Below are 20,064 nucleotides of genomic sequence, written 5' to 3' on the forward strand. Positions count from 1 at the left end.
TGCACTGTTTTTTTTTTTTTGTGAATGCTATCACAACCACTGCAAACTCATAGGTGCAACTGTAGTTTTGTGCCCAGAAGATGCCATACCCTTGTAACCATCCTCAACCTTACTATTCTTTCCCCCCATTCATTCAGGGCTGAGTATTGGGCAGTCTCTTAATCTCTGCACCTTGATCAATTATGGATCTCTGTCTTGACTGCCATTTATTGCAAGAGGCTTCACTGATGAGGGTTGAGAGATACACTGATCTAGTGGTATCAGGATAAGTTGTTCAGAGCTCCTTTGACCCCTTGTGGGACTATCTATTGAACACCATTATAGGAAGGCAGTTTGGAAGAAGGAGAGAATGACCTGGGGGTTCAGGAGCACAGTGCACATAAAACCAGCTTCCACCTGTTGGAATGCCTGTTCTGATTCATTAGATCTCACTGGTGGCCTACACTGTGTAGTTTTAACAAGATCTCAGTGGTGCTGAAACTGAATACACGTTGAGAAGTAAAATTATAGTCAACAGTCTATATCTTTTTTTCTTGTTATATTAAGAATGTATCCACACTCCCTACCACACTGCTTCCCAGCACTGTGTCTAAAAGAAGATTCTCCATAATGTCCATGGGTGGAATTTAGAGAAGCAGTAACCATGAAGTTGGTAAAAATCTGGCTGTATACATCTGGCTCCTGGAGTAAATGCTAAATGTTTTGAAATTCTTTTACTGTACCTATATGATTTAAATAACTTAATAAAATCTTCACTGAGAACATTCACAACTTGGAATGATACAAAAAGGATACCGTAGTCCCTTTCATCTGAAGGTAAATAGACAGAGAAACAGGACATGAGCTTTGCAACAGAGAATCTAAATAGCAAATGTTTTAAGTGACTTTGACAAGATTGGTACTCAAATTATTGTTGTAGATGGTAGAGTACACTTAAATAAAGAAGTAGGAAATTGTGGCCGGAGAAATCTGAAAAAGTTTGAAAAGAGAAAGATTAAGTGGAAAGATGGGTGGGTGGATTGACAGATGATGGAATGGATGGAGGGAAGGAAGAAGGGAAGGAAAGAGGGTGAGATGGAGAGGTGGAGGAATGGATGGATGGATGGATGGATGGATGGATGGATGGATGGATGGATGGATGGAGAAAGGGAGGGATGAACTGAGAAATGGATAGAGAGAGGTAGAGAGATGGAGGGAGACATGGAGAGATGGATGGATGTGTCTCGTTATGCCTTGGTTGTAAGAATTCAGGCATTATGCTGGCCTGCTCCCATCACCTAGCAGAATGCACTCGGGCAGTACTCTGGTCAGCCCAGGGTTCCATGAGTACTAGTCTGCAGGCAGGTATAAAGGAGCCCTTTAAAAGACAGACCCCACCCACTTACACTCTCTTTGATCTCTCTCTCTCTCTCCTCTTCTGTTCCTGATGTCTCTATGTCTCTTTTCTCTTCCCTTCTCCCTCACTCCCTTTCCTAAATAAACTTCTCACTTAAGCTTGTCTGCCTGGCATGAGTATCCCTCTGCCTCAGTCACCCTCTCCTGCTATGGAACCTGCTATGCTCTCCCACATGGTCCCTTACCTTGGGACCCCCACACAGGACAACCCCCCTTCTCCAGATTTATCCTATAACTGTAACAAAAGAACAATATTGGTATTATGCAATGGATGGACAGATAAGCAGACTGATACAGGGTAGAATGGTTAGATGATAAAGTCTTCTCTCAAAGGGGTACACACATCTGTCTGGTGCATAGAGGCATACAAATAGAACTTACTGATTTATTTAATTAGTTTGACCCATGGTATAATAGCCCTATTTATCCTGCAGCACACATCTCAGGCCAGCATATACCTCAGTACAAATAATATACTCTAACATTCTACCATGATTCTTATGCTTCCGTTTTATGTTCAAAATCCTCTTGGTAATAAGAAAACAGGCAGGATTATGTATCCCGTGGGGCCTGTAAATTCAGTAGATAGCATCTAGTATTGCCCTTAAAATCAATCACATCCCAGAGTGCTTCAAAATGAACTTTAGCAAATAACACGACCGTGATAAAATTTGCATATCATATTTGTGGTACATTCAAGGCTTCTGTTTCCCCCAGGTCAGCACTTCTCTCCTAAATGAGATCACATACATGTACCTCATGTGGGAGCAGAGGTGAAGGGCCCTCCAAGTAAGTCAGCCTGACTGAAACAGAAACAGATAACAAATAGCCCTTTGTCCTCTGAGGCCTCAGGGGCAGTATTTATGCAGATAGCAAAGCTGAAGTTGGATTTAGCAGTTTGAGTTTGGGCATGACACACAGGTGTCAAGTAGGATTAGTTCTTCATAGCCGGAATATGGAACCATTTAAGATTATGGAGTGGGAAACTGTGACTCATATTAATTAAAGCCACTGACACCAGGTCAGTCGAGAGAAAAAAAACCTGAGGGAATTCTCACGGTGACTTCTTTCGTATCCACTCTGTGGACTGAGGCTTATCTCCTACCACACAGTATATGTGCCTCCCTGCTCTTTCCATCCTCTGAACCCTCTCCTCCTGTGCCTTCGTGCCTGGCTTCTCAAGACAGAATGCAGAGACTCTGAAAAAGCTGCTGGTGGGCATTGTACCAGCAGACACACATAGCCTAAGAGAAGTTAAGCTGTATGCTTGCAAAATCAACTTGACTCATAGTAGAAGACTCAACAAAGCAAGCCCACAAAGATGGAATCTACATCTAAATTCATTTTAATGAAAAACTGTCAATGTACTCCTGTTGGGCTTTCCAAGCCATATCAGTCACCACCACCTCAGGTGTAAATATGTGTTTGTACTGTCCTCTGCTTTGACGGAGGCATCTGCTGTTCATTACAAGATGGTTCTAGTGATGCACAAAGTTGGGCTGTATAGGAAGCCCTGAAAGCTAAGTGTCTGCTTGTGTTATGCATCCACATCTTCAGGTATATGCACTGCATCAGCAGCACTTACAAAGAGTGAGGTTCCAAGGACATAAGAGTCAGAGGAAGAGCCATTCTCCTTCCCTGGAGAGAGAGTCTTGGACCCTTCTCTCCTACCTTGAGCTATTGTTCATTTGGTGAATACAGAGTTAAGCCCCCCGCATCTCTGTAAGTCAGGTGACTTTCTGGGTCTTGGTTAAATCCCTCAGGATGATTTGTTTTCTAACCCCATCCATTTTCTGTGTGAGTTTCATGATTTCATGTTTTTAGTTGATGAGTAATATTCTACTGTGTAAATGTACATTTTCTTTATCCATTCTTCAGTTGAGGGACATCTAGGTTGTTTCTGATTTTAACTATTATGAATAGAACAGCAATGAACATGTTTGAGCAAGTGTCTCTGTGGTAGAATCCCAGCTTCCTGAGGAACCAGCACACTGATCTGATTCTATAATGGCTATACAAGTTTGCACTCCTGCCAACAATGGATGAGTGTTCCCATTATTCTATATCCTCATCAGCATGAACTGTCACTTGTGTTATCTCTCTTAGCCATTCTGACAAGTGTAAGGTGGAATCTCAAAATAGTTTTGACTTGCATTTCTCTGGTGGCTAAGTATGTTCAGAATTTCTTTAAGTGCTCCTTGGCCATTTGTTTCCTCTTTTGAGCATTGTCTGGTTAGATCCGCACTCCATTTTTTAATTGAGTTATTTGCTTTCTCAATGTTCACTTTTTTTGAGTTATTTATATATGTTGGATATTAGCCTTCTATCAGATGTAGAGTTAGGAAAACTGTCTTCCCATTCTGGTTACTACTTTGTCCAAATGATGGTGACCTGCTTTTCAATTTCATGAGGTCCCATTTGTTGATCTTAGTGGCTGTGCTATCAGTGTTCTGTTCAGAAAGTCTTCTTCCATGACAAGGATTTAAAGCAATTCCCCACTTCCTCCTCTGCCAGGGTCAATGTATCCGCTTCTATGTTGAGGTCTTTGATCAATTTGGAGTGTTATACAGGGTGGTGAGTATGGATCTATTTGCATCATTCTACAAGTAGCCATCCAGTTTGAACACAGTCGCTGGTTGAAGATGCTGTGCGTTTTCTATTATGTATTTCTAGGTTATTTATCAAAAAAAAAAAAACTCAGGTGTCTATAGGTATGTGGATTTATGTCTGGGTGTTCAATTCAATTCTATTGCTCAACATTTCTGTTTTTATGCCAGTACCTTGCTGTCTTTATTACTATTGCTCTATAGTAAACTTGAGATAGGAGATGGTGATATTTCTAGCAGTTCTTTTATTTGGGGGATTTTTTTTTTAGCTATCTTGGGTTTTTATGTTTCCATTAAAGATCTCTGAAGAGTTGTGCTGTCATTTTGATGGGGATTGTATGAACTCTGTAGATTGGTTTTGGCAGGATGAACATTTTCACTATATTAATACTACAACCCATTAGCATGAAAGATCTCTCCTCTCATCTGATATCTTCAACATCTTTCTTCAATGTCTTAATGTTTAGTTTTTATCATGCAAGTCTTTCATTTGCTTGGTTAGAGTTATCCCAAAACACTTAATGTTTTTTAAGGCTATTGTGAATGTTGTTGTTTCACTGGTCTCTTTCTCAGCCTGCTTGTGATTTGTATATAGGAAGACTACTGATTTTTGTGAGTTAGTTTTGTATCCAGTTACTTTGCTTCAAGTATTTATCAGCTAGAGGAGTTGCCCAAAGGAATTTCTAGAGTCACTCACATAGGTGATCATACCATCTACAAATAAAGATGCTTGAACTTCTCCCCTTCTTATTTGCATCCTTTGGCCTCCTTCAGTTGTCTCACTGCTCAAGCTAAGACTTCAAGTACGATATTGAATAGGTATGGAGAGAACGGACAAGCTTGCTTCAGATTTTAGTGGGAATGTTTGGAGTTTCTTTACATTTAGGTTGATATTGGCTGAAGGCTTGCTGTTAATTGTCTTTATTATAATGAGGTAAGTCCCTTATATCCCTAATCTCTCTGGAACTTTTATCATGAAATCTCTGGATTTTGTCAGAGGCATTTTTCTGTTTCTAATGATGGTCATGAGTTTTTTGTCATTTGTTTATGTGGTGGATTGCATTTCTCTATTTACATATGAGGCCTACTTGATTATAGTGGATGATCTTTTTGATGTATTTTGAATTAGGCTTGCAAGTATTTTCTTGAGAATTTTGCATCTATGTTCATAAGAGACACTGATTGGTCTATAATTTTCTTTGTTGGGTCCTTATGTGGTTGAGGTATCAAGGTAACTGTGGGCTCAAAAATGAACTGAGAAATGTTTCTTCTGTTTCTATTTTGTGTAATAATTTGAGGAGTGTTGATGTTAATTTTTCTTTGATGGTCTGATAGAATTAAGTGCTGACGCCCATCTGGCCCTGAGCTTTGCTTTTCTTCTTTCCTATTCGTGTGTGTGTGTGTGTGTGTGTGTGTGTGTGTGTGTGTGTGTGACTTTTAATGACTGTTTCTGTATCACTAGAAGTTATAGCTCTTTTTAAATTGTTTATCTGATCTTGATTTACTTTGGTGGGTAGTACGAATTGAGAAAATTATCCATTTCTTCTGGATGTTCCAATTTTATGAAGTTCTGGTTTTTAAAGTATGTCTTTATGATTGTCTGGATTCCCTTGGTGTCTGTTGCTATGGTCCCCTTTTCATCTCTAATTCTGTTAATTCGGATCTTCCCTCTTCACCTCTTAGTTGATTTGGTTATGGGTTTGTCACTATTGATTTTTCTCAAATAACCAACTCCTTGTTTCATTGATTCTTTGTAATTATTACTTGCTTCTATTTTATTGATTTCAGCTATAAGTTTGATTATTTACTGTCTACTCCTTTTGGATGTGACTTCCTCTCTTTGTTCTAGAGTTTGCAGATATGCTGTTAAGCTACTAGTATCTCTCCAATTTCTCTATGTAGGTGCTTAGAGCTATGAAGTTGCCTCTTAGAACAGCCTTTTTGTGTCCCATAAGTTTGGTTATACTGTGTTTTCATTGAATTCTAGAAAGTTTTTATTATTTTTTTTTAATTTCTGTCTTGACCTATTTTTCATTTAGTAGTGAATTGTTCAGTTTCTGCCAGTTTGTAAGTTTTCTGTTGTAGTTGATATCTAGCTTTAATCCATGGTGGTCAAACATGGTGTTATTTCAATTTCATTGTATTTGTTGAAACTTCCTTTATGTCTGAGTATGTGGCCAGTTTTGCAGAAAATTCTATGATGTACTGAGGAGTAGGTACTTCATTTGTGTCTGAGTGAAATGTCTTATAAATTTGTTATGTTCATTTGGTTTATAATGTCAATGAGCTCCAGAATTTCTCTATTTAGTTTTTGTCTAGATGACCTATCTGTTGGCAAGAATGGGGAATTGAAGTCTCCCACAATTGGTGCGTGAGGGTCAATATGTGATTTTATCCATAGTAGTATTTCTTTTATGAACTTGGGTCCCTTGTGTTTGGTGCATACATGTTAAGAATTGCAATGTCTTCTTGGTGGATTTTTTCCTTTGATGAGAATGTAATGTCCTTTCCTAGCTCTTCTGAATAGTTTTTGTTTGAAGTGTTTATTAGATGCTAAAATGGTTGTGCCAGCTTGCTTCTTGGTTCCATTATTTGGAGTATCTTTTTCTTTCCTTTTTTTTTTAAGTATCTTTTTCTATCCTTTTACTCTGAAGTGATGTCTATTGCTGGTGTTAAGGGGTATGTCTTGGATGCAGCAGAAGGATGGACCCTGTTCTCACATCCGTACTGTTAGACGGCATTTTCTTAATTTATTTGTTTTAATAAATGGATTTCTTACTTTCCTGTTACTGTGATAAAATGTCATGACCAAACAAAAGTGACGTAGAAGGGAGAAAGTTTTATTTTGGCTTGTAGTCTTGGAAGTACCAGAAGGATACAGTACATCATGGCAGGGTGACATGACTACAGACAGTCATGACATCAGAAGCAAGAAGTTGGCTTGTTACATTTCATTCATACACAGGATGTAGAAAGAAAGAACATAAAATGATGCCAGGCTATATAACTTCATAACACACCCTCAGAGACATACTTCTATGAACAAGGATTAGACTGCATCTTTTTATTGAGGAATTGATACCACTGCTGAGAGATTTCCATGAGCAGTGTTTGTTAATTTGGTGTGTGTGTGTGTGTGTGTGTGTGTGTGTGTGTGTGTGTGTGTGTGTGTTCTTTTGATTTGCTTGTCTGGGATTATTTATTCCTTGTGTTTTCCTGGGTGTGGTTAACCTTTTCAGTTTGGAGGTTTCCTCGCAGTGCCTCCTGCAGGGCTGGATTTGTAGATGGACAGATCCAGAGGGGAAGAGCTGCAGTTAGACTACCTGCTTTCGGCAATGTTGACTAGAGAACTCTAGAGAACTTCACTAAGCCCTGGCGGGCTCTTCTACCAGCTAAGATGCTCCCATTTAGGTCCCTTTCGAACTTTCTTTTTCAAGCTTATTTTGTATAAGTTTCTGTTTTAGTTGAGAACACTCTTCAAAAGTTTCTTGAGTCGCTCTGTGGATGCTGTCTTTAATTGTATTTAGTCCAAGGATTTTTTTTTTTTTTTTTGTAGAAGTATTTGTAGAATTGTGGTTTTTCAAAGGTTTCGAATGCATTCTTTGAAAATAGCCTTGAGAATGAGATTTTTACTTCTCAGTCCCTCTTGCAGAGACTACAGCCACTACTAGCCATTGTCATGGGTGTCTCAGTGAGAGGGGCTAAAGTCAGAAGCAGTAAATGCATATGGAGTCTGGGATATTAAAACCACAAAATCAGGTTTGTACTTGTTTGCCTTTGAACATTCTGTTCCTCAGGCAACTGGATTCTAGATCACATTCTTCTCAACGTTTCTCAGTCTGGCTCTCTGTGTTGACACTTTCTGAAGGACTTTCATAAATGAACTTCTGAAGTGTCCTATAGGATAAAGGTCAATAACATTCTCTGGCCTTTTATCCATCTGGAAAAAAATTACAAACTGTTTGGTTCCAGTGAGCTTGAGTAAGTAAACAGTTTCCTTTACCAGTAGTGTCTGAGAGGGCTGGTTCAGTGAGCTGTGCCCACTTCTCCCGGCAGCCGAATCAGACCCTGAGAGATTCCCTTTCTCTTCTAGAACCCCATGATCATAGATATAGAATTCCAGGATTTTAGCATTGTCGTTTATTCATGGGGAAATTTCAAGATGCACTAATAAATTTTTCAACAGTTTCGCCCATCTTGTTGGCATATTGCTCATATTGCTCTACCTGCATCCTATACATCTGTCCCCACTGAGGTAACTTCAGAGTACCCTTGGAGGAGTATAACCTTGGGAACCACTTTTTAAGATTCTCCTTCTTAATGACCTGGATTCTGAAAACATACTGACCACCTTAGCAACAGGACATTCACTGTACTCCTGCCCCTGATCATCGCATCTTCATCCCCTTTGGGGAAGAAGTCTCCTGCAGTACTAAAATGTGGGTTTTCGCTGTAGTCTGAGCATCTTTGGCCCCCAGCTCTGCATCCTCCTTATCCCAGACAGAAAACTCCTCTAATCAGGAATGATTGTTATCATTGCAGCAGCCTGTTAGTGTTGGCTTATCAGCATCACACATAAAGTGTGCTTTGCTCTCAACGTTCAGATACCTTCCCCAGTCCAGTCTTATGTCCTGCCTTACAGAATCGAAGATGGGCATGCCCAGGGAGGGAGGAACAGGCTACCATTGCTTTACATCTTGCTCTCTCTTCCTTTCTCTAGTGAATAACAGCTTTCCTACTTTCCCTTCTGACAAGCAACGTCCTTCATAGTCCCTGATAGAAAGAAACAGTCTACATGAAGCATGTACACTAAAATAAAAGTCCATGAGTGAGAAGGTCTCCCTCTTTTCACTTGGCAATAAAGGAGAAGCATAGATAGCTAAGAACGTGTGACTATGAAGTGACCTTTTTCAATTAGATAGCATCCTTTAACCTGTGGGAAGCTTATGTGGTACATTATATCCAGGTTGGCTACAGACAGGCACACAACCCAAAATAGGATATACTAATGTGGCTTTAGCAGAGACAGGAATGCCAGACTAATAGTTTAAAATTAGAAGAGTCTCCCTTCTCTACTGGTGTTTAAATTCCACTCTTGCGTATGTAAATTTGTGTTCTTTCTTTCTCTCTTTCTTCCTTCCTTACTTTCTTCTTTTTGCATACTTTCCTAACTAACCAACACAATTATATCACTGTTTTTTCTGCCACCACAGTGGACATGACCTTGAACCATTCCCAGTCCATCATAGTGACCGGTCTATCAAGATCAACTTTCCATCCTCACCTGGTCCTTTATCTGTCTTTTCCTCTTAAGGTTTCAAGGAGTTAGCCAGAGAGTGGTAGTGCACACCTTTAAGCCCAGCACTTGGGAAGCAGAGGCAGACAGATCTCCATGAGTTCGAGGCCAGCCTGGTCTACAGAGTGAGCTCCAGGATAGCCAGGGCTATACAGAGAAAACCTGTCTTGAAAAAAAAATATTTTGAGGAGTCAAAAATGAATTTTCCCTGAAATAGGATTTAGATTCTCTCACAGGTTTGCTGTGGCGACCACCATGCCAACTTTCCACTTGATATCAGTCTCCAGTCTCTCTTCTCACCCAGCTTCCCAGCTTCGATTCATCCTCTGTAAAAAAAAAAAAAATGTGTCCATGGTGGAACTATTTTCCATCTGGAGCCAATGACCCACTTTCGTCTTCAAGGTCTGCAGAGAGAATCCTTCCACCTGCAGCTCATGGGGCTGCTAACACCTGCCAACACCCTCTGCCACGAGAGGGACTCTCTTCACTCCACAGAGAACAGCACAGAACCACAAACATCCTCCTGCAATTAGTAATATACCATAAAAGGAGGAGTAAAATACAGCCTAATGTGAAATCATGCTAAATATGAATGGAACCTTGAAAATGAAGGGAAACTATACCCACGACGTAGAAATGATAACAAGTGTGGGCTTTCACACTGAAGTTCTTTGAAAGGTCTGCAAGCCTTCCTTCTATCACTCCAGGTATAGAAGCAATGCAAATGGATAGGGAAAAAGTACTTTTTAATTTTCACTATTTAACAAATCTGAGCTAACTTATGAAAAGATTAATACAGTAATCCTATGTGCATAGGCTATAAAACCATGGAGAAATAACATAGGTAAATACACACTATCTGGGATCCTAAAGATAATAATCTTTTTCTATCATGTTTTATTATAATTAATATAAAATAAGGTACTGGTTACCAAAGTAAAGGTTATCAAATAAAAAGGAAAAGAAGGATCTTATTAAAGGTCACTCAAAGATGTCTTGCAGAAAGCTCTGTGAGCTTTTACATAGTAACGTTTTTTTCTTTGCATTCCATCTTTAAGTCAAAAACATAAAACAGACATATATGGTGGATAGTCTAAACATGGAATACACAACCACAGGTAATAAAACTAGACTGCATTTGGGATTCGTGGTAAATGAGCAGATTACAGGCTCTTTTTTCCTAATTTTCATTGCATTTATTCATATTTGGTTGCTCTTGCCACAAGAAATGAGTAACCACAGGATGTTGACACTAGCTATTTTGATATCAACAAGCTTTGTTCCTTCTTTATACTGCCTTGGCTGTTTGGAGTCATTTATTATTCAACATTAATTGTAGGGTTGCTTTTTCCTATTGAAAGGGCCTTTAGAAATTTGAATCCACACATGGTTCACCAGTTGATTTTTAATGGTGACAATGAGAAGCCGTAGCCTTCTTAATTTTAGTACTTACAGCCAATGTTGACATAGCCTAGGCCACCAACATTCCCAAGGGAAAATTTCTCTCTGAGAACAGAAAACTATTGAAACCTTGAAAAGTTACCTGGTGTCCTTGGAAGCTGAGAGGTGACTCACCTCGCCCTGTGGTCCTGGTTTCCAGCAAGCACAGAAACCATAGCTGTCGCAATAGAGCCCTCTAATGCTCCGAGGCTCACACGCTAGTTGACATCACTGAACCATCTGTGGAAACAATCTGCTTAATGAGGCTAAAATGGCAAGTTATAGCCCATGGGGGAAATTGTGCCATGGAAAATTATATATTAAAGATGCATGCTACCACCAACATAAAAAAAAAAATTGTGACATAAAGCTGGATGCAAAGAAAACCCAGAAAGAACTAAAAATGATGTCTTTCTCTTCCTCCATTAAAAAAAAAAGTTTCATTTTCATCACTGTCCCGGAAATAAAAAGAAATTCCATTTGCAGTCTAAGGTGTTTAAAAATGTAAATATTTCTGGGAAATCTAACTGATCCCATTTAACAAGAAAATTGATCAGACTGTGTGATAAATGGGAAAGAAATGCTGAGTAATGAACTTAGGTGAAAAAGACTAAGTCCTGGGTGAGGAGACCCAGGTGTGAGTGAGGGAGAGACAAGGCTACTCTTGATCTTTTACTCATTCTTGCTTTCTCCATTTCTTATTGCTGTACTTTCTCCGCCTACTCTTTTCTCAACATTTGTAACTTTAAGAGTCTCCACTTGGCCAGAAATCTTCCACCTTTACTTAGGTGGCTGGAGCTTTTTGAGCTGAAGATGTATTTGCAGTTCTGACAGAATTGAAGGAAGGGAAAGAAGAAAATCAAGAGGTGCATATGCATTTTCAGCTGAAAAGCCAGCCTGGGAAGGGACGTGTGCAAGGAATAGAAATGAGGTGGCCAACCACAAACCTGAGTCACTGTGGGACATAAAGGACTGTGTGCTCAAGAGTCATGTGCTTTGACACATTGACTCACATTTCTATCCTTGTGTATATGTAAATATATGCACATCTACCAATAGAAAGAGATATGCTTATGTGATGTTTCTCCTAATAAGGCAGTGTCATTTTTTCTTTCCTTCTTTTTTCTTTCTAACCACACAACAAAATAGCACCCAAAGTAGGACAGAGACACCCTCCCTTCCTCTCTCTCTCAATGGGAAAGTCGGTGTGGCAGAGGGCCTTGTGTTGAGTGAAGACCCAGTAAAACCTGTCCTTGCCTTAAAATGCTCAATGACAACATCAGCATCTGATGGTGGTGCCCATGGCCATGCCCAGTTGTGGGCATCAAAGACAGACAGCAAGATATCTTTACAGAGCTAGAAAAAAAAAGAGTTTAGTAGGATCTATCTGTGAGATCCCAAGAGTTATCTGGGGATGCCAGAAAGATTAAAAAAAAAAAAAGTTGAGGTAGAGATCACCAAAGATCAGACAATGAGCATATCCTCCAAACAGAAATGAGATAGCAGGCTTCCCGAAGTAGGTAATTTTCTATAATTGACAGAGCTGTCTGTTCCTCATAAAGCTCTATAGCTCAGGGAACTCAAGCTTCATGTTCATTGGCCTTGCTTTTGCTTAACAAAAAAAGTCCTGGGTTGAAAAAAAACTGATGGATGGTCTCTTCCCAGGTCTACCAGAGTGATGCTTATTTCTGTCATTCTGATCATTATATAGTCAGCAGAATGGAGTGTTCTCTTTGACAGGTATCTATGTATCTTGGTGTGGGAGGAAGTACTTATGTGTGTATTTATGATTTAGAACTTCAAAATAAAATCTCATATTGGCTGACTGCCAGGAAAGAATTAACAACCACCTAGAATATCCTATCACCCGCCTCGTAGCTGTGAGACTATCTGCAAGACATATTCATGGGAGGGTAGAAAGTGGAATCTCTTTATAAAAATACAATCAGTTAATACGTTCCGAGCCCACTGTGTTCTGTGATTTTACAAATGCGCCTAATAAATTCCTCCTTCCTGAGCAGCAACTTCCCTGGCCAGCTTTAGTCATTATCCCCACACCTGGACTGCACTGTGTTAATGACAACCCTTAAGGCCCTTTGTGCTCTTTTGCACACCTCTTGCTTTTGAACTATCCCATCCTCGAAGAACATTCTTTCACAGACCTTTTCTAGTCTCTGAACTTTATCTGCACTGCCATGTCCACCGTCCATTTCCTTCTCAAGAGTAAGTGCTGGCCTCATTTTTTCAGTCCTCACAAGGAGCTACTCAGCTCGGGCCCTTTGTTTTTGCAGCTGTCTTTATTAATGCCCTTCGACAAGCTTTCATGATAATGAGCACTAGAAACACATTAGCTTCCCTGATGATATGGCCCTGCTATGTCTCATCTTACCTATTAATTTTGTTGCTGATAGTCCCTTACTGACAGCTATTTTCATAGATACCTTGACTTATTTCACCACTTTTTTAACCTTCTGCTTGGTTTCTAATATGACATTTAACAAACACAATGACAAATATACTTTCTTTAATTTAAAAAAAAATCAGTTAAAGGGGCTAGGGGAATGACCTCATGGTTGAAGTGCTGGCTGTGAAAAGCCTGAGGACCTGAGTGCAGGACCCCCCCATCCACATCAGAAGTTGGGTGTGGCAGCATGCACATACAAAGTCAGCCTGGTAAAGTGGGAAGAACAGAGTCCCTGCAGCTCAACTGTCGCCAGCCTGGGCCAATCAATGGGCTGCAGGATCAGTAAGAAATCCTACTTCAAAAAATAAGGAAGAAACTATAGAGAAAGCTATCCAAGTCAACCTCTGACCTAGACACACCTATGTGTGCAAACATGTTCACACATCCACATAAACATATGTGAACACATACACACAAATGACAAAAATATTTAAAATAATGTTCCCAAATGATTCTGTTTCTCCTAATTAAGCAACTTAGTGTAAATATTTTATCTCACCAGTGTTGTGGAATAATCCTTCTGAAAACTGTGAAATGTGTTGCTCTCGTTAATAAAAAACTGATTGGCTGATAGCTAGGCAAGATTTGCAGGGCAGAGGGAATGCTGGGAAGAAGGAGGGCAGAGTAGGAGGTGTCTCCAGCCAGATGCAGAAGGAACAACATGGGAAATTCATAGAGGAGGTAAACAAGCCTTGGGGAAACATGTGGATTAGTAGAAATGGATTGATTTGAGTAGTAAGAGCTGTCTGGAGACAGGCCTAAGCTATCAGCTGAGCATTTATAAATTAAGATTAAGTCTCCATGTGATTATTTGGAGAGGAGCTGGCAGGACACAGCTGATCTGTGGTCTACATGGACAAGCCCACCTACACGTCTACACAGCAGAATACCACATGTATGGTTCTCAGTTCTCACAGTGTGATATAGCCATGATGATGGTGGGCAAGACATGGCAGCAAGCAGGAAGACACTTACATGTTTACAAGAACAGAAAATTGGCTGGCCACATCACATGCACACTCAGGAAGCAGAGAGAATGATTAGGAAATGGAGCCAGGCAATGAAGGTTCCAGGCCCACATCTAGGGGCCACTCCCTCCTGTCATTTCTGCCTCAAAGTTTGCCCACCTTCCCCAGCAAGTCCTCCAGTGAGCCCACAGGGGCCGCCTCACATTCAAATCACAACACATACTAAAGAGAAGGTGGGATTCTTGGTTTGACCCAGATGTGGATTGTGGCTTTTCAAGAAAGTGCTGCTTGTGTCATTGTATGTAAGACACTTCAGCATCTTTGGATTTTGTTAACCACTGAAACCCTGAAGCCAATCCCTGCTGACACAGAGATGCCAGTATGCTGACTGATGGACTGAACAGAAGGGAGTGACTGGTTCAGAAGCTGAGCTATCAGTATATTACTTGCAATTAACTTGTAGTGAGACTATCTGAAAGGAAGATCAGGCAAGGGGGCTATAAGGCACTTGTGTTTGAATCTCAGATGATTTTAACTGACGGTCAGCTCTGTGCAGTTGGTTCCTTGAGTCACCTGTGAGCTTATATAAGTTTACCTGTAGAAGTTTTGAGTTAACATTTAGAGTGTTGGGGACTTGTTGGTTAGCAACCCGTGCTGAGCATCAGGAGAACTGAGGGTCTCAATCAGAGGACGACAGAAGTTCACAGTAGAAAAGAAAACGAAAAGATTGCAAGAGCCAGACTACCAGGAAAGCTGCTGTGAAAGTCTCCCCCAGAAATGGCTGCATTTATAAGACCAGAACAATAGCAATCCCAGTGGACATGTATGTTAATGGAGAAGGTTGGGGGAGTTTCACCGGTTTCCACCCATACACAAATAACTCCAGACCACTAATAATTTCTTGGAGAAGACTTAGTCTCTTCCAGGTATAAGACTCTTTAATGGTGATCTAATACAGACTAGCCAGCACTGAAACCATGTACACCAGCAACAAGAACAAGAACGGACTCAGCAGTTTCTGAGTATGTGTATATGTTGCATACATATATGTGTATATATGTTACATGCATATATGTGTATATATGTGGTGTGCATATATATATGTGACATGCACATATGTGTATACATGTTACATACATATATGTATGTGTGACAGTGATAATCAAAGAAGAAGAGGCTATCAACTTGACAGGCAGGAGCACATGGCAAATGTTTGAGGGACAGTAGTTGAGAGGGGCTGGAGGGACGAATGGGAGGGGTAGAATAGTGTGATTCTATTTCAATTAAAAACTCATTAAAATATTTAAAAGAAAAATATTTCAATGAAAGGAAAGTAAAAATATGCTTTCTTTGCCAACCCCTTCACATACACATACACCACCACCACCACTACCAAGCCACTGCCTAGAGCCACCATTTATACCAGGTGCATTCTTCATTTACTAGCCAGTTTCTTAGAGACGGCCATTTGGAAACATAGTTAAAATCCCACTGTGGATGGCCCTGACATGGATCCCGTCATTTAAATAACCCCTTCACTAAATGTTCACCATTGCCCTATCAAATATGTCTGCTGTTTCCAGATAGCTATAAAGATGCACTTAGTGTATCCGAGAGAAGATGAACAAATAAACACAATGTTAAGCTAGATCTCGAGTTTGATTCTAGCCCATGGTTAATGTGTGAGAATGGGTTTGTTCACTGATTAGCCACTAGTTGATACAGAAGGCACTAAGAATTCAAACTCTGGCTGTGTAAGAATGAGCCACAGCCTAGCCGTGTTGTGATGAACGCAGGGGTGGGTTTGGAGAATATACTGAGCAACCGTTGGGGACACAGGCAAAGCAGGAGGCACAAAAGGCTTTCCAAAAGAGGAGTAGGGAAGGTTGCCCTGACCCTAAAGGAGGGACAGAAACTAAAGCATGGCATTTAAGCTCTGCTAAGTCTAACTTTACTTTCCCCTGATGCCCTCTGATGTCCTCAGTATCCATGGCCATATAGATTAAAAAAAAAAAAAAAAAAAAAAAAAAAAAAAAACAAAAAAAAAACACTGCTGCTCTGTGAACTATTCCTCTCTCTGTTGTTCTATGCTACATATGGCACGAGTAAAGACACAAATAAAATTTATAGTCTTTCACTGAGATCTTCCAGTATTAATATAAGCTACATGCAGAAAGAAGGCAGTGTACAGAGTGTACAGGTCGGTATCCCTTGCTATATACATCACATTCCTTGCTTGTCAATTGTCAGCTGGTGCCATCTAGTGTCATACTGTGGTGTTACAGCTTGACAAAACAACCTGTGGTTCCAGCTCTGAAAGGCAACTTGTAGTTACTGGTTTCTAACATAAATCAATTATTCTGAGGAAATCTTCCATGCTATGTCGTGTGTACCAAGTCTTCCACAGAACAGAAAGCAAACTGCCTTTAAAATTAGCATTAGGAATGCCTTTATTCTATCTGAATTCTTGCACATGTCGATGTCCAGTTATGCCAGCACCATTTGTTGAAGATACAATAGACAACTAACTTTGCATGCTGCTGACCTCATAAGCCTCACATTACAGAGCAGGGTGCAGAGAGCAATCACAAAAGCAAATACATCACAGTATCAGGCCACACGTCGAGAGCTCCTGACGTCTACCGATAGAACCGCATCAGGTGAGGGTAGGGAAAGTAGCGGGACCTTTGCCCTACACTGACAAATGAGAAATCGCCTAAGCACAGTGTGAAGATGGGGAAAGGGCCCATTCTTGTGCAGAGTAAACAGGAAGTGCATGCATCCAGAAGTGGGCACTGGCAGGGTTAGTTCGCTGGGGAGAGAAAACCAATACTGGGATGGAAGGCTGGGAAAGAGCCTTGTAGGGGAGACGGGCAGCAATGAATGAACACCTCGTGAGAATGAGAAGGGGACCTGAGAGAGTTTGGGCGCACACCAGGGAGCAGGGCCTTTCAGAAAAATGTCCACCCAGTTGTGCCGTGAACCTAAGCTGTTCAAAAAGCAACTAAGGAGCCCGTGAGGTGGCTCAGTGGGTAAAAGAACTTGCCATGCAAGCCCTCACCTGAGTTCAATCCTCCCTGGACCTCCAGAAGATACATAAAAGAACAGAAAGATCCAATCCCATGGAATTTTCCTCCCTACACATACTATGGCATGCGTGCCCCCTCATACACACACTACAATGAAGTAAAAATTATGAGTGAAATATTAGTAAAATTAACACAGTCCTTGAAGTAAAAATTATGAGTGAAATATTAGTGAAATTAACACAGTCCTTAAAGGACAGAGCAAGGATGCTAGTTGGAAGGGCCAATAGGAACCAAGCAGAGGTGGAAACTTAAGAAGGGAGCATGTAAGTCATTACCATGGTTGCCATGTGGGTTATATTCAAACTCAGGAGACTGATAGGAAAGTGAAAAGAAAGAGCTCTGGGGAGTGGTTTGGGCTGCTTCACTATCTGAAAAGGGGCTTACCGGAAAATATGAACCTGCCAGATGGTGGTAGCTCTTGCCTTTAATTAATTTCTACACTTGGGAAGCAGAGGCAGGAGGATCTCTGAGTTCCAGGCCAGCCTGCTCTACAGAGTGAGTTCCAGAAAGTTCAGAGCTACACAGAGAGACCCTGTCTTGGAAAAAAAGAAGGAAGGAGGGAGGGATGGAGGAAGAGAGAGAGAGAAAGAGAGAGGAGGAGAGGGTGTACTTGAAAGTAACACATAATAAAGATGGGGGAAAAGGAGAAGACAAAAGGAAATGAAGAAAGACTAGACAGGTATTTAAAATACCTGTCTAGTCTTTCTTCCCAGCTAGTAAGTCTCCTAACAAAGCTGGCAGTTGACTATGTAATTATTTTAATCATTTCACCACTGACAGCCATTGGGAATCTGTCTAAGAAATATCACAAAATTCAAACAACTCATACACCAAGAGCTGGTTTCTAATTGACTTTTGTCAATCATGCCATCAGTCCCAGTTATTTGCAGTTTCCTGTCTAGCTGTATTATTATGTTCCTTTCTGAATCTACTTGACAAGCGCGCATGCCTCTAATTGACAGATGTGTGTTATACATCATTATCATTGACAAGGTTGCTCTTAGGGATAACAGGCTCTTCAAAATCATCTCACAGGGAAAACAGGTGATCAGCTCTCCAAAAGCTATTGCTGCTTCTGAGACTAATACAAAATTACACATTCCCCTCCTCTCAAGCTTGGTGGATAGGTTTTTAATATACTTCTTGCAGATTAGTCAGGTGGGGTGCTATCAAAAAATATCCACAGACTGAGTGAGTTGAGAAGCAAAAGTTATTTCCCACAGATCTGAAAGTCAGGAAGTCAAAAATCTAGATGTAGTTGATTTAGTTCCTGGTGAGAGCCCTTTCTCATCCACGGACATGGCTGCCTGCCTCTTGTGTCCTCATCTGGCAGAGTTCTCACCTAAACCAAGTCCCACTCAAGATTTTGTTTAGCTCACACTTGCTTCTTTACCCCAAATACAGTTTCTTCCAGGGATGAATTCTGGGGAAGCACAAGTCAGTCCATAACACTCTCGTGAACTGATATATAAATTATAAAGTTGTGTGTACATGTGTGGAGGGTATGCAACAGAGAAGGTGCGCAATCCCCGTAATTACAGAGTTGTATCGTGCAATCACAAGTACCCTAAGCCATCATAGCAATGTGAGTGTGGTAAAGAGCTAATGTGCTTGCTTGACTCTGCAAATTGTAAACGTCCCTGCTCTCATGGAGAATAATATAGCAAGGTCAGAGACTCAAGAAATAAGAACACACATAGTTAACATGGCAAATGTGCCTGTAAAATCCATTTTATTGTTTCTCCCTTTACCTCTCTTTGACTAAAAATAATGGTGAGATTTCAGAGTAAGATGGTGGATTAAAGGCCCCATGAAAAGAAAAACGACCAAGAGCACACACAATAACCTCTATTCCTGCTTGAAACAATATCGGAAGATGAATTTATCAAGCCAGGTGAGCTCACTGCAGGGGGCCAGTGGGGAGGGGCTGTAAACCAGTGCCCTATAGCAATGGCACCCATGGGCTGCAGTGAAGTCGCAGGGAATCTCCTGGGAAATGCTTCCTTTCACACACTGGCAAAGAACAGCTAAGCCGGATTCCCTCCAGCTGATGCAGTCAGGGTAAGTCCTTGCAGCTGAAGAGGTCAAAGCAAACCCTCATTCCCAGCACACAGCTCTGGTTAAGGTCAGCAGGAATCATCAGACAACAGTTAATACCTTCCCCTCACCCAATACCAGCTACAAAGCAGCCCAAGGAAGGGCTGTTGCATACTCAGCAGCTGAGCCATCAAGGACCTGTTCAGGACCCTGGGCTGTGAAGGTTGGGGCTAAAGTGTAACACAGTGAGCCTGAGCGGGTTTCCCTGTCAAAGCCACTGCTGAGGTGAGGGAACCCATAACAAGGGTTCCCAGAACCCCTGGCCCACATAGTACTGGCCAGTCGGAGAGTATATTTAAAACAAAAAAAAAAATGCCTGGAAAAAAGTATTCCAAGCTAATGGAACTAGAAAGCAAGCAGGGGTCATTGTTGTGAAAACTGAAAGAGTAGACTTGGAACCAGAAGAGATAAAGCCAGTCTAGTCATACTCAGGAAAGAAATAATTCATAGGTAAGCTATTACAAGGCTAAACATTTATACGCAACACCGAGGAGGCACCCAACTTCATAAAACAAACATGACTGGATGTAAATACACAGTAACAGTGAGTAATATCAATATCTTTCTTTCACTAACAGATCACTCCAACAAAAGTAGAAAAACATCATAATTAAATGACATCATTCTTAGTATTCAGGCATCTGTACTGGCCTGCCCTTGGGGTCCTGACAGGATACATCCTCAGCTGCAGCCACTAAGAGCACCTCCT

This window comes from Phodopus roborovskii, unplaced genomic scaffold (assembly GCF_943737965.1).
Source record: "Phodopus roborovskii unplaced genomic scaffold, PHOROB, whole genome shotgun sequence".
Taxonomy (NCBI): Eukaryota; Metazoa; Chordata; class Mammalia; order Rodentia; family Cricetidae; genus Phodopus; species Phodopus roborovskii.